Source organism: Astatotilapia calliptera, chromosome 23 (assembly GCF_900246225.1).
Source record: "Astatotilapia calliptera chromosome 23, fAstCal1.2, whole genome shotgun sequence".
Classification (NCBI taxonomy): domain Eukaryota; kingdom Metazoa; phylum Chordata; class Actinopteri; order Cichliformes; family Cichlidae; genus Astatotilapia; species Astatotilapia calliptera.
The window spans coordinates 24821262-24835135 of NC_039323.1; the positions used below are offsets into that span (position 1 = coordinate 24821262).

The 13874-nt window shown below is 40.4% G+C and overlaps 1 pseudogene; it reads right to left on the reverse strand.

Annotated features, from left to right (window-relative positions):
* Positions 1-2261: 2261 nt before the first annotated feature.
* LOC113016395 (insulin-like growth factor-binding protein complex acid labile subunit) lies at positions 2262-12078 on the reverse strand (annotated as a pseudogene).
* Between the last annotated feature and the right edge of the window lie 1796 nt (positions 12079-13874).

Sequence of the window (13874 nt, forward strand, 5' to 3'; positions counted from 1 at the left end):
AAACGTCTCCAGTGCCTCAATTAAAGGGGAAAGTGCCATTAATCGCAGTCAAAACATACAAAAACACAGCAATAATTCATTTTTAAAGAGACACAGGCAGTTCAAAATGACTGTAGGACTCCCTGAAGGCTTATTAGTCTACAACAATAAAACATTTTTCACCATAAGGAGCATTTTGCATCTTTCTTATGATCAATATCAAATTATTATCCAATAATCATACAGAAACTCTCTTGTTTAATGCACTCATGCCCAGTTTTAGAGGAGCTGTAATCAAACCTTCCTCTTTAAAAGGCTTCATATTATAATTTAGCTGTAAAGATCATGAACTGTGTAAACTGGCTCTATTGTTAAGTCAGAAATGTTCCTTCATGATCACCATCAAGTCTGAAAGGTGTCATGTCGTTTTCCATTTTTCTTTGTGACAGAAATTAATTGGTTCAAACACCGTGACAATCAATGAGATGGAAAGGACTTTATTTGTACACCTTCTTTGCTTTACAGAACAAACAGAGCAAATGCAGAAGAGCATAATTCATGCCGTATTTAACAAAGGTGTAAAGACAGGTGGGTGAGGACTGCTGGCTTTAAATACAAGAGCAATGAGAGTTCCTGGAAGGCATCATAAAGTTACATCACCAGGAAACCACACACTCCACCCAGCCGCTTGAAGTAAATAACATCTCATGTCACACAGTCATTTTCAGAGCAGTAAAAATCTGTACCTAAGGAGCTGTAGTCATACACACTCATGATTATTGATTTAAAGATGGCCATACCAAACTTAAGGCCATACCACCGTGAGCACACCTGATTTCATCTGATCTCAGAAGCTAAACAGGGTCAGGCCTAGTTAGTACTTGAAAGGGAGCCATCTCTGATTGCTAACTCGGAGGATGTTGGTCTGCTCCAACTTTCCGAGTGGGAAATCCAAGTTGAGGGGATGTTCCACAAAAAATTTCCAATTAGGAACTTGGAATTTCTGACTTCCAACTAATTCAGGAGCCCGGTATAAGCCCCAGCACACATAAAGACCCCCGCATGGGCACCTTACAGCCAGCAGCTGCAACCATTGGAGTGAGAGTGTGTGTGCAAATGTTAGACAAGGTGCTTAGGCATAGAAAAAAGCACCTGTATGACTGTGTGGGTAGTGTGGTGAATGAGGCTTGTGGTAAGAAAACACTTTGAGTGCTTAACTAGAAAGCAGTCTTTGACTACCGGTCCAAACAAATGGCAAAGGACATGCCTCTTTGAAGAAAGGTTGATTGACTGGTACTTAAATAGTGCTTTCTACTCTATTTCAAATAGGTGCACTTCAGAGTTCAGCATCTTACCCGATCTACTTCAACATGCAGACTACAGGAACTGTGTTTGGAACGGGCAACCTTCACGATTAGCTGTTAGCCCACTCTACCTTGTGACCCACAACCACTACCACAACAACAACAGTAGTAGAAAAAATGGGCTTTGTTTGGTGAAGTCCTGTGAAAGCTCCAGCAACAGGAGATTGAGGACAATTTTGTCTAGCCTTTCATGCTCTTGAAACTGCTGCAGAAAAGATAGACTGTAATGGATTATCTCTAATATAGCTGTCAGTCAACTGGACCTTTTGATTGTGCTTATGCTGTTGGTGCCTTTTGGAGCATTTTAATGCAATGATCTATTATATATATATTGCTAAATGGTTGTGGAAATCACTTCTGTTCTCTGTGTGTCTGCAGGCTTACCCGCTGGCTGGTTTTTGTATAAATCTATCCTTGAGCTGGTTCCCTCTTATCTGTGTGTATACATGTGTAATCAGCAACCTTCCCTTCAGTCATAACAGACATGCTTTAAAGGGCGTTTTGGGAGTTTTTCTGGGAGGGAACCCTCCAAAGCTGGGAGGAGACCGTGGGGAAGAACATTATTTGTTTCAGATCATCAAATACATTTAAATAATAGACAAAGATAACCCAAGTATGAGCATCTACCCCCCCCCCCCCCCACACACACACACACACACACACCCAAGTTGACTCTGAATATAGCCTTCCAAAAAAATGTGGTTACTCAATGTCACTAGTTACACCCAGACCTGATTACGACCACACCAGTTGAATCAAGAAAATAAAATTGAACCTGATTTCAATATTCTCAAAAAGAAACACATTATGTCATGATCTAAAGAAACAGCTGACAATCAAAGTCACTGACATCTAACAGTCTGGAAAGGGTTAGAAAAAGAACAAAAGAAACCTACACAGCATTTCATAAAATCAACATCATAGCAACAGTCAAACATGGTGGTGGTAGTGTGATGGTCTGGAGTTGCTTTGTTGCCTCAGGACGACTTGCTGTAACTGATGGAACCACAAATTCTGCTCTCTACCAGGAAATCCTGAAGGAGGATGTCCGACCATCAGTTCATGTCTTGAAATCCTCAGTTAAAAACAGATTTGTTGTGACCACAACCCAGCTTCACATATGTAGAATGCAATGAATGGATGGATGGATACAATCTCTGCTGCCTTCTTGGCCAAGTCACTTTTGAAAAACAGGTTTTTAATCTCACTGAGGCTTCTATCTGGACTTTTTAAACTCCACTTCTAGTCTAGCTATGAGCACTCTTGGTTGAAAATACTATCAGACTACAGTGCGAGAAAAGAAAGAGTGATATATTTAAGTCAGAAACAGAAGTTGCTTCAGTAGTCTGACTCGTCTGAAAAGTCTCCCTGCTGCGTCCAGTGGAATCCCTTCTTCTTCCTCCTCCTCCTCTTTCTCTCACCCATCAGCATGGCAGCCAGCAGGGTGATGATGACGGTGATGGTTATGATGAGCACAGTGACCGTCTCAGCAATGCACAGCTCATCATCCACGTTTATCAGAAGGTAGCCCTGGAGGTCAGGTGGCGAACTGCATGTCAGGTTGTAGTAGTCATCCAGGAAGAGCCGCTGGATGCTGTGCAGCTTCCGGAAAACTCTCTGCAGGTCACAGTCGCAGTTCCAGGGGTTCCCCTCCAGCAGGAGGTGGGTGCTGTAGGTGTGGATGCTCAGGAATGTCTTGAAGCAGATGGTGGTCAGCTGGTTCTTGGCAATGTTGAGTAACGTCAAGCTGGCAAGTGGCTTGAAGACACCAGTCTCCACCTCACTGATCTGGTTTCCGGCCAGGTTGAGGACTTCGAGAGAGCGCAGCATGGAGAAAGTGCCACTCCTCAGAGACGTCAGCTGGTTGTCCTGCAGGTGGAGCTGTCGGAGGAGGCTCATTGAGGAGAACGACCTCATCTGAATGGTCTGGATGCTGTTGTTGGTCAGGTTTAATCGCTGGATGCTGTCCAGGTGCCGGAAGGTCCGGCTGCCCAGGGTGGTCAGTCGGTTGTGGGACAGCTGCAGCTCCTGCAGTGAGGCTAGGCCAATGGAGAATCCCTCAGAGAGAGTGGTGATCTGGTTCCAGCTCAGATCCAGCTTCTGGAGGAACTCCAGTTGTGAGAAGGCCCCATCCTCCACCACGCTGATGTTGTTGTTCTGCAGCAGGAGTACCCGTAGTTTGCGAGTGGTGTTGAAGGTGCGTTCGGGGATGATGGAGATCCAGTTGTCAGACAGGTCGAGGCGTTCAGTGTTGGGAGGCACTCGGCTGGGGAGCCGTGTGAAGGAAGCCCTTGAGCATATGGTGAACTTGAGGTCTCCACGACAGTCACAGCCCTTCTCACACCCAGAGCTGTGAGACCTGCAGGATGCCTCCGTCACCAGCAGGAGGAGCAAAACCAGCTTCATGATGGCTCTCTGAAACAACAAGGAAGGATTTTACCACTCAGTGACCTCTTTCAGGACTGTGACATGGATACACAAATCTCATACTGTGCAGGAAATATATATAGATTTAGTGTGAAGATTTGTGATTGTAGTGATTAGAAGAGGAAAAAAATGAAGCATTATGTTTCAACTATGTTTTCAACTTTTTACATTTTGAACAAAGAGTAACCCTTTAAACTCTTTTGACTATTTTTCTTTGCAGAATTGGTAGGGTTCATTTAAATTGGTTGGTTTCCAGTCACGGTCCTGGCTTTTATGCATCATCCGCTTTGGCTTTGGCAAGGCCAGTCCAGACGTTTAATGTGAGGCTGCTTTATCCATACCAAAACCAGTTTTGATGTTTGTTTGGTATCATAGTCATGTTGGAACACCCAACTGTGTCCAAGTTTTAACTGTCAGACTGTTGATTTGAGGTGAAGTTGAAGAATTTGGAGCTAGTCCTCCTCTATTATATTATTATATTATTCCATGAAATTTGTTCAGCTTACATTGTACCAGTACCACTGATAGCAAAACAACCCCAGAGCATGATGATATCACCACCATGCTTGACAGCTGGTATAGTGTTCCTAGGTTTGAAAGTCTCACCTTTACTCCTCCAAACATACTTGTGGTCAATGTGGCCTACATCAGCGGTCCTCAGCCCCCGGGCCACGGACCGGTACCGGTCGTTTGGTACTGGACCGTGAGAGTTGAGATGTGAAATTTATGGTTTTTAGGGTTTTTATCGTTAACTCGGTTTCCCTGGGTCTTTTCCAGTGTTGTAGTTGTGTGGCTTATTTTGAAAGAAATTAGGCATTACCATAGCGACCAGAGAGCATTAAGGGGCAGAGAGGAGGAGGTTACTCTCAGTGTTGTCAGCACTGCTAATAAAGTTACACAATTACACAGTGAATTCGTGTTTATTATTAAATGTACAAAATACCACAGTTTTTGTCTTGGTCGTATCATTTTATTTTGTTGTATTTATCCGCAACACCTTAAAGGCCGGTCCGTGAAAATACTGTCTGACATTATACTGGTCCGTGGTGCAAAAAAGGTTGGGGACCGCTGGCCTAAATAGCTCAATCTTTGTCTCTTCTGACCATAAAGCTTTAGGTGAGTGTATGTACATATTTGAGCCTGTGTGGATTAGAGGAAATCCAATATAAATTCAAACTTGTGCAGCCAATTCTTGTTTTTTAAAGTTATTAAAAATGTATCCTGTACAATCATTCCCCGCCTGAAAAAGACAGTTCAAAGAAATCATTATAATACCAAAATTACAGTTACATTCTTGCCCATAAGGAGCAGATGTAAATTTCTGACTACAGCTGTATATTTCTGTGTTTCTGACGAATCGACATTTTTATAACTGAGAAAAACAACCAAACAAACAGATAGCTGGAGATCTCTACCTATAAATGCTGTTGCCTTCATTTGTTCTTGAATGTACAGTGAGTTAGACCTGAATCTTCTTTGTTTTTATAAAAGTTGTAAATGCTGACTAAAACAACTGTGGGAAAAAAATAATCCTTTTTTTTCATCACAGGAGCTCTAAACTAATCTTGTGACCCTGTGTGGGAGCTCGACTTCAAAGCATAAATCCACTAATCTACAAATGACAGCTTTCAGCAGGACTTCTTTACAGCACTGAGAATTTAAAATTTTCATAAAGACATATGCAGTACTATCTGTGATGAGATAAATGAGAAATCCAGCCTAAACGGCTAAGAGAGAGAGCCACTGTACCTTGATGACACTGCAAACTTTTTAAAGGTGAATTTTTAGATTTTCTCATTTAAATTCATTCAAACTCATTTAAATATCCTCCAATCTGATCTATGATCAGAAATGGGTCAGGGAAAATATTCCTTTATTGTAAAAAACAGCAGTCAGATTTAACTAATCATCATTACAAAACAGATGTTAAAAAATCTGAGATTTTCCCCCCACATTCAATCACAGCTCTGCCATTCAACCAGGGCTGTTTAAATGAACATTCATTTAAACACCACTGGGTGTTAAAACCAAATCAGACAACTCTAACAGAAACAACAAAAACCCTTTACTAACTGTCCAAATAGACAGACCACCTTTGCCATAAAGAGGTTGCGCAGGAGTAACAACGATGGGGGAAAGGAGATCACGAGGCAACACATGGGGAAAAAACATGAACATTTACAGGTGACAAAGAGGAGGACAGGACTATTTATACACCGAGGGCTGATTGAGGAATCACTCAGACAAAAGAAGTAAATATAGCACAGGTTCCAAAAAACTCTAACCCTCAAAGTAAAACAGGAACTAGTCAGAGACAAAAAGAGTTGCATCAACTATGAAGACATACACAAGAGGACTGGAGGACAAAGGCATCAAGCGTATGAGACACTAGAAGAAAAAGGTCAACTTTACACGCAGTTAGAACTTCACTAATACAGAAAGTAATGCTCAGTAAAACCTAAACTGAAACGCAGACTCACTTAAAAAAAAACCCCTGAGTTATGCCCCACTCTCATTAGTCTGCAAAGCCAGATTGGGTCGCGCCTGGGCTAATCTGTCACATTGCGTCAGAGATCATTTAAATAAGAGCTGCTGCAGCTCTACAGAGTTAAAGAGATGCTGTAATTACACATTTTAGAAGGTTTAGTTATACTGAAGCTATTTTTTTTATTATTTAATAATGCATACTGGACATCTGAAGCCTAAGAGGTTTTTATCTTTTAAAATGTTCAGTAGTTTTGATTTAATTTAATTATTAATATATTTTTTCACTTTTGCTTTTTGGTTGCAGTGCTATATATTATTTTGCAATGTTATTTTTCCTAATATTACAACACTTTTTGTAATTAAAAATATAATGAAAGAAAAAATAAATAACTAAAAAGTTGCTGATTAGTTCTGGTGAAATTTTGCAGTAAAAACACAATTTTTAAGTGAGCTTCTGCCCCTAGTGGGTAAAAAGGCACTGCACGTGGACCTTTGGAAGTAATTAAAAGTTAGTATATTAAAAAAAAATCTAGTTTAACAAATCCACTGGATATAACAGGAATCTCTTGGTTTTCTGACATATTTTCACTATTTTCCTGAACTTGTGTTGCAGTATTCGAATGAGAAATAGGTGCAGTGATTCATTTAGTCTTCAGACATGGTTCTCCATTTTGACAAGATGTTCAAGATATCAGCTTTTTCTCCCTGTTTCCTTCCTTAGGCATGGCTTCCTTCCACTAACACCATTTCTGAGGCTTCAGTGAACAGTAGATGAAGGTCCAGGTGCATCTCTCAGGTTGTTTTGTATGTCTCAAGGACAAGACTTTCAGATACTGTAGATAGTTTTCTTTAGACTGAGACTTGTTCTTTTGTTATCCACTTTTGCAGTTTCCTCAAATCTTTTAAGGTCAGACTGCACACCATGCAAGTTTTCAGCTAAAAGCTCTCTGAGAATCACCTTCTGTCAAAATTCAATTAAAGAAATGGGAAAAAATTATGTTTTTAACAAACAAATAAAAAAAACATTCCTCCAATAACGGTCAGTTACAAGGACTGAAGTAAAAGTGAATGAAAAAACATCCAATGTACAACATAAAACTGTAAAAACTATCAGAGAACGATTGATCAAGACCACTTTAAAAAATGACAACAAAGTCTGGCTGCTTGGAAGCAAAATGCAAAGACATGACAAGCTGTGGCCGTCGGGAGGCTAAAGTGAAGCTGTTGATGGAGAATCACCATAATTAAACTAACTGACAAAAATATTTATCATTAAAAAAAAAACATGGAAAAATATTTTTCATCTTTGCCTGATGTGATGATCAGAGTTGTGATTAAAGGATTTTGGGAGTTTTCCAAGAAAGATTTCCAGGAAATAGGCTGCTGACTGTGGAACTGAAAACTATTCAAACATCTGCCTGCAGGTGCAAAACACAGAGTAAAAAAAACACAAAACTCCTTTTGTGCAAACTGTCAGACTTTGTAAAGCCATCAGGGGGCCGGACTGATTCGTCATAATTTAGTAAAAGCTGCAGCGTCTCTGCACTACTCCTCTGAAATGGACAAACGTGAATTCAGACGTCATGTCAAAAGTAGTCTGATAGATTTTAATAACAACAGAATTTGAACATAAATCCTATAGAATAGAGCACCGAGAGGTTTAACAGCATGTTATAATACCAGAGAAGCATCACTGCTCTCCTGTGTCACCAAAACTGATTTTGTTGATAAAAACAAAAAACTAATAATCATCTATTCATTAAAAAAAGGAGTTTATTGATTACAGATCTGGGAATGAATAAAGTTCATCTGAGTATAGAAAACTGGGTGCAGCGAGAAAGCAAAATCACATACATGACTCGAGCACTCTCACAGTTTTAAAAAAGGGTCCCCATCAGGGCGACGGCAGTAAAAACATCCTTTAAATGAAACGAATGCTCAGCAGACTCATTCACTATGTCGTCCTCTAATAAAATTATACCTGAACATGAGAAATAAGAAGAATGAGGAGCAGATGCAGCCTGTGAGATAAAAACCTCCAAAAAGTCTGTGTTGTCTGACCGTAACAGAACGGTTTCATCTTACCAGCAGCTGCTGCTCCTGCCTGCCCCTCCGTCCGTCTGTCTACCTGCTGACAGTCGTCAACATCCAGCCAGCAGCAGGTGGCGAGTGGACGTGATGGAGCAGAGGGAGGGGCGGGTCTTCACGGTCTGGAGAACCCGGCGAGCGACAACACAAAGACAGAGTGATGGAAAGAAACACAGAGAGGGAGGGAGAGGAGGCAGGACTCGTCAATTATTCACCACGCAGCGCTGTTGGTGTGCTGTTGGTGTGTGGTGTGGTGTGGGTGTGGGTGAGGAGATGGGAGCTTTAAGAGATTGAAGCCAAACTGGGCCACAGAGCAGAGAATTAGGAGGTCTGGACAGATTTGATTGACCGCAGGCGCCGCTGTGTTTATCTCCCCGATGTTCCTGCATGTTTACAGCAGGGTTCGTACACACAGCTGCATTTAAGTGTGGAAAAAAATTGGATCATCAAAGAAAAAATGGAAAAAATATGTCTTCAGTTGTAGTATTTATCATTATAACCACCCTGAGGAGGCGTCGGTGCATCCACATACTGACCATATACCAAATGAAAAGAAAACAACTGAAAACAAACCGAAAAGCAAAAAACTCAAAACTAAATCAATATATAACAAATCTGTTTTCGAGATTTCGAGATCAGATGTTCCATCACAAGAAAGGGTGATTTGTGTGCTTTCATGATCAGTGTCTGCGTCTTTTTTAAAAACTGGATGCAGAGGAAATTGCAAAGACACTCTTTGCGGATTTGCTTTAATTCAGACACACTGGATGATTTTCCAGCATGAACAGCCTGTTTAAGGTCACGTCAAAGCTTCTCAATCTGGTTTAACTCCAGACTTTGACTCAGCCACTCCAAAACCTTCATTTTGTTTTTTTGGAGCGAGTCAGAGGTCGACTCGCTGGTGTGTTTCTGATCGTTGTTCTGCTGCAGAACCCAAGTGCTCCTGAGCTTCAGAGCATGAACTGATGGTCGCACATCCTCCTTCAGGATTTTCTGGTAGAGAGCAGAATTCATGGTTCCATCAGTTACAGCAAGTCGTCCTGAAGCAGTCAGTCCACAGAACATTTTCTCTGGGTTGATTAGGTGTTCTTGGTAAATATGACACCAGCCTTTGTGATCTTTTTGGTCAGCAGTGGTTTTCTCCTTGAACTCTCCCATGGAGACTATTTTCCCCAGTCTCTGTCTTATTGTTGAATCATGAACTTTGACCTTAACTGAGGCAAGGGAGGCCTGCAGTCCTTTACATTTTGTTTTGTGACCTCCTTGATGAGCCATCGAAGCTCTTGGAGTAATTTTAGTCCATAGCTTCACCACTGTTCCAGGTTTCTTCTTTGTGTGGATAATGTCTCTCACTGTGGTTCACTGAAGTTCCTGAGCCTTAGAAATGGCTTTGTAACCTTTTCCAGACTGATACATGTCACTGACTTTGTTTCTTAGCTGTTTCTTTAGTTCGTGGCCTGATGTGTTGGTGTTTGAGATCTTTTATCCTGCTTTACTTTGTGAGACAAGCTATTTTTTGGCTTGGGGGTTTCTTTGTCTAATATTAACATATGTTGATGGGTTGAAATATGCACGCTTGATAAATATGCAAAAAAAAAACCCAACTAAACTAAGAAATGAGAAAAGGGGGAAATACTTTTCCATTCCACTTTATTAACAGTTCACTATAATTTATATACAACGACTCAGCAAGTTCACTTCAATAATAACCAGAACTCTACAAAGAGCAGTGCAAACTATCAGCCCCAAACCCAGCAGACCCAATGACGCAGAGAGTGATTTAACCCAGTGAACAAAAACAATACAATTTGAGCTCAGGTTTCTCTCTGAAAACAGTAATTCAGGTCAATGAGACAAGGACGAAGGAGCATCAGTGTGTTTTGGTATGAGCGATAACTCCCTCAGGACTCCCATGATGTCCTGAGGACTGAGACTCAGGTGGAGCAGGAAAAGAGCTGGTTTTATTTTCATTTAAAAGCCAAACAGAGTTTGATGTGGTGTGCATTAACCTCTATCTTGTTAGCTTTTAATCTGCACAGAGCAACAGTTTGTGGATTTTAAGAAGTTTTATGTAACTTGATAGATTCACCAGAGGTTGAAACTTCGGAGATGATCGTCTGTTCTCGATGTTATCAAGGTGGATCACGTTTTAAGCAGCGGAGCAGATTATGTTCCAAATGAGACATAATCATGTACCAATCCACCACCTAGTGACCAATCAGATCTGTGTAAAACAGCGGCACCGTTCCTCAAAGTGCCCTCAAACTTCAGAGTCCAGAAACGATCACATCAAAAATCTCTGTAAAACTTTACTCCCGTTTGTTTCCTTCTGAATAAAAACCCAGAATCTTTACCAAGAATCTTACTTGATGATCTTATTTAAATATTCCAGGTATTATTGTTCATAATGAATACAATAAAATCAACAAATACACTTTTTTTCATTCATATATTTACGAAAATACAACAATGACCACGTCTGTGATCACTGTTAAATCTCCTCTATATCTAATTCTGCTATCAGTACTTCCTCTGTTCCCAGTACACAGTACTACCAGTACCAACACTCCTTTCACCTATATTGAATTTACTTTTACTTCCTCCTTGTCTCACAAATGTGTCCAGCTGATTGGGTGTCTGTGTTAACAGCTGTCAGACTATCATGGAGCCGGAGGATTACAGTAAGACAGAAACCCTGACAGTGGAAGATGAAGATAATCCCTGAGGAGGAGGATTAGCTTTATATTCTTCCCCTGCTGCTGCAGAGAGGAACATTAAAGTCGCTCTTTATTTCACTAACCAATTTAGTTTGATTATCAGTATTTTTCCCGAGCTGCTGTGCTCATTTTTCATTATTCTCTCTTCTTTTGGTAAATTGCTTTCAAACGGTTTTACAGCCATAATTTCTTTACACTGTATTCATTATTTGCATCAGAAGCTGTAAGTGAAACACGCTGTGATATTTACTGAAGGCTGTGAGCAGATCTGGTGTAGTTTCTGCTGCTGGCCACCAGAGGGCGAAGCAGGTCTGTTAGAAAAGGATGAGACCGCAGGCGGAGCAGCAGCACGAGTAGTAATGGTTCTCAAAATGTGGCTTTTACGTCAATAAAACTAAAATTGGATCCTTTTTTAATTTTTAATGATAATTTTATTGATCATGATGAAAACTGTGGGCTGGTGGGAGTGAACGTTTTTGGCTTTGAGTTTGAGGACCACAGGTTTAGATCAAGCATCAGCCTCTGGGGATGAAAAATGAAAAGAAGCTGACAGAAGTTGCAGTTCCACTAATCACCACCTGGGGTTCGTTAGTAAACAATTTTTACAGCCCAATGTGAACATTTGTTTTGGCCTCTATTGATAGCTTTACTGAAACTCTTTCTTACTTAGGACCGATTAGCATATATGCAGAGATGGGCAGTAACGCGTTACTTGTAACGCGTTACTGTAATCTGATTACTTTTTTCGAGTAACGAGTAAAGTAAGGGATTACAATTGCAAAATCGGTAATTAGATTACCGTTACTTTCCCGTAGGAACGCTGCGTTACTGCGTTACTAAAACCGTGATTTTTTGCGAGAATGTCTCACGACAGTGACGTAAGCGAGTGCGCCGTTAGTGACAACAGCTGTGTGCAGATCAACAATGGATCACATATCGAGTGCGGGAGAGAGTATGAGCATGCAGCGTTTAAAGCGTGGAAGTACTGACCTTACTTTGAGTTTGATTCCATAAAAAGTGACAAAAACATTAGCGTCCATCGTGCGTGGGAAGAAAACTTCTTTTTACAGCGAAAAAAACCCCTAAACTTCCAAGGAAGCACCAAGAGCGCAACGACGTAATGGGAAACTCACAGAGACACTACCGTATCCTTCCACTGACCGCTGCACACCTGCACCAGGGTAAACCTCCGCCTACTGCAGTCCTGCTTTACAGGTGAAAATAGAGCAACAGGACCGCTGAGTCTTTGACTTTATTTATGTTCTGCTGTGTTTTACTTGCATCTATTTGAAAGAGTGAGTGTAAACACAAAAAATTATTTTATTTTATGTGCTGGAATGTGCAGAAAATAGGTTTAAATGTTAAACTCATTTATTCAACTCAGAGAATGTTGCATATAATTAAATTTTTGCTTGATGCATAAAGTTAAAAGATTAAAAATGATAAAACAAGTTAAAAAAAGAGACTTTTCCATTTGATTACATTTTGTATGATGGATTATGTAGAAAAAGTAGAATTGGGCTGAAAGATCTATCGCTTTATCACCTCTTCAGGTTGTAAATCGTGTTTTTAAAAAGTAACTAAGTAACTAAGTAACTAAGTAATTAATTACTTTTGAAAATAAGTAATCAGTAAAGTAACGGGATTACTTTTTTGGGGAAGTAATCAGTAATTAGTTACTGATTACTTTTTTCAAGTAACTTGACCAACACTGCATATATGTGTACTTGCATGATCTTCTCATTTACGTGAAGGATGTGGCTTCCTTGGATAACTCTGTGTTCAATCGTCTTGTCCAAGTGTGATAATGTCCAGCTCCAAGAAAACCAACCTGATGGTGTTCAAATCTGATCTTTTCTACAAAGAGCGGTCAGCTGACATCATGTGCACTAAGAAAACCTACTGGAGCTCATGTTAGAAATTATTGTGAGTTATGATTCTTTTCCCTGAGCTGAGCCTGTATTTCATCCACCTGATGAATCCCACTGTAACCCCTGACTGAACGCTATTTACCTTTTATGTGTGGAGGTAAGGTCACCCTCTACAATATAGGCAGCAGAAAATAGTTTGTTTTTTTTAATTCACTTTCGCTGCTTATGTCCTACATAACAGGTCAAACCGAGTACACTCATTAGAGTTGGAATTTAAATTTGAAACATTTTTATCCTCATTTATTAATATTACTTTATTATTATATTAATACAGCACAAGGTTCAGTTAACTTAACAAAAAGTTATTAGACTACTTTTTACTTTCTTACTTTGAGGAGATTTCAGAGCCTGTACTTTTTCACCTTTACTCGAATAGTATTGAGTATTTTTTAACACAGGTATCTGTACTTCTATTTAAATAAAGAAAGTCTCTAATTTTAGCCACCTCTGGCTGGGAATGGGAATAGTAGTTGTAGCACAAATATGGCAGCTTCAGCAATGAATCAAGTCTGTTTTAGTTGATGCCTAAGAAGACTAAAACCAAGCAGCTTCAAACACCAAACCAGCGTTCTTAATGTCCTCAGCCTGCAGCACATGATGAACCTGAATGATGAGTTCACCAAAGCAGAACAAAGACTGCTGCTGGAACCTGTCCTCTGAGGCGGTGCCATCGTCCACCTGTGAGACGAGGTGAGACGAGGTGAGTACTTATTAATCCTTCTAAAAACGCCTGCTTCCAGCTGTGGAAAGAGGCGCTAGATGAAATTAGAGGGCTTCACACACTCAGTATAGACGCACAACTCTACAGGACAGGACCATCACTCGTCGCTCTTATTGTCAAAACACTAACATGCAGGTGTGTGTGTGTGTGTGTGTGTGTG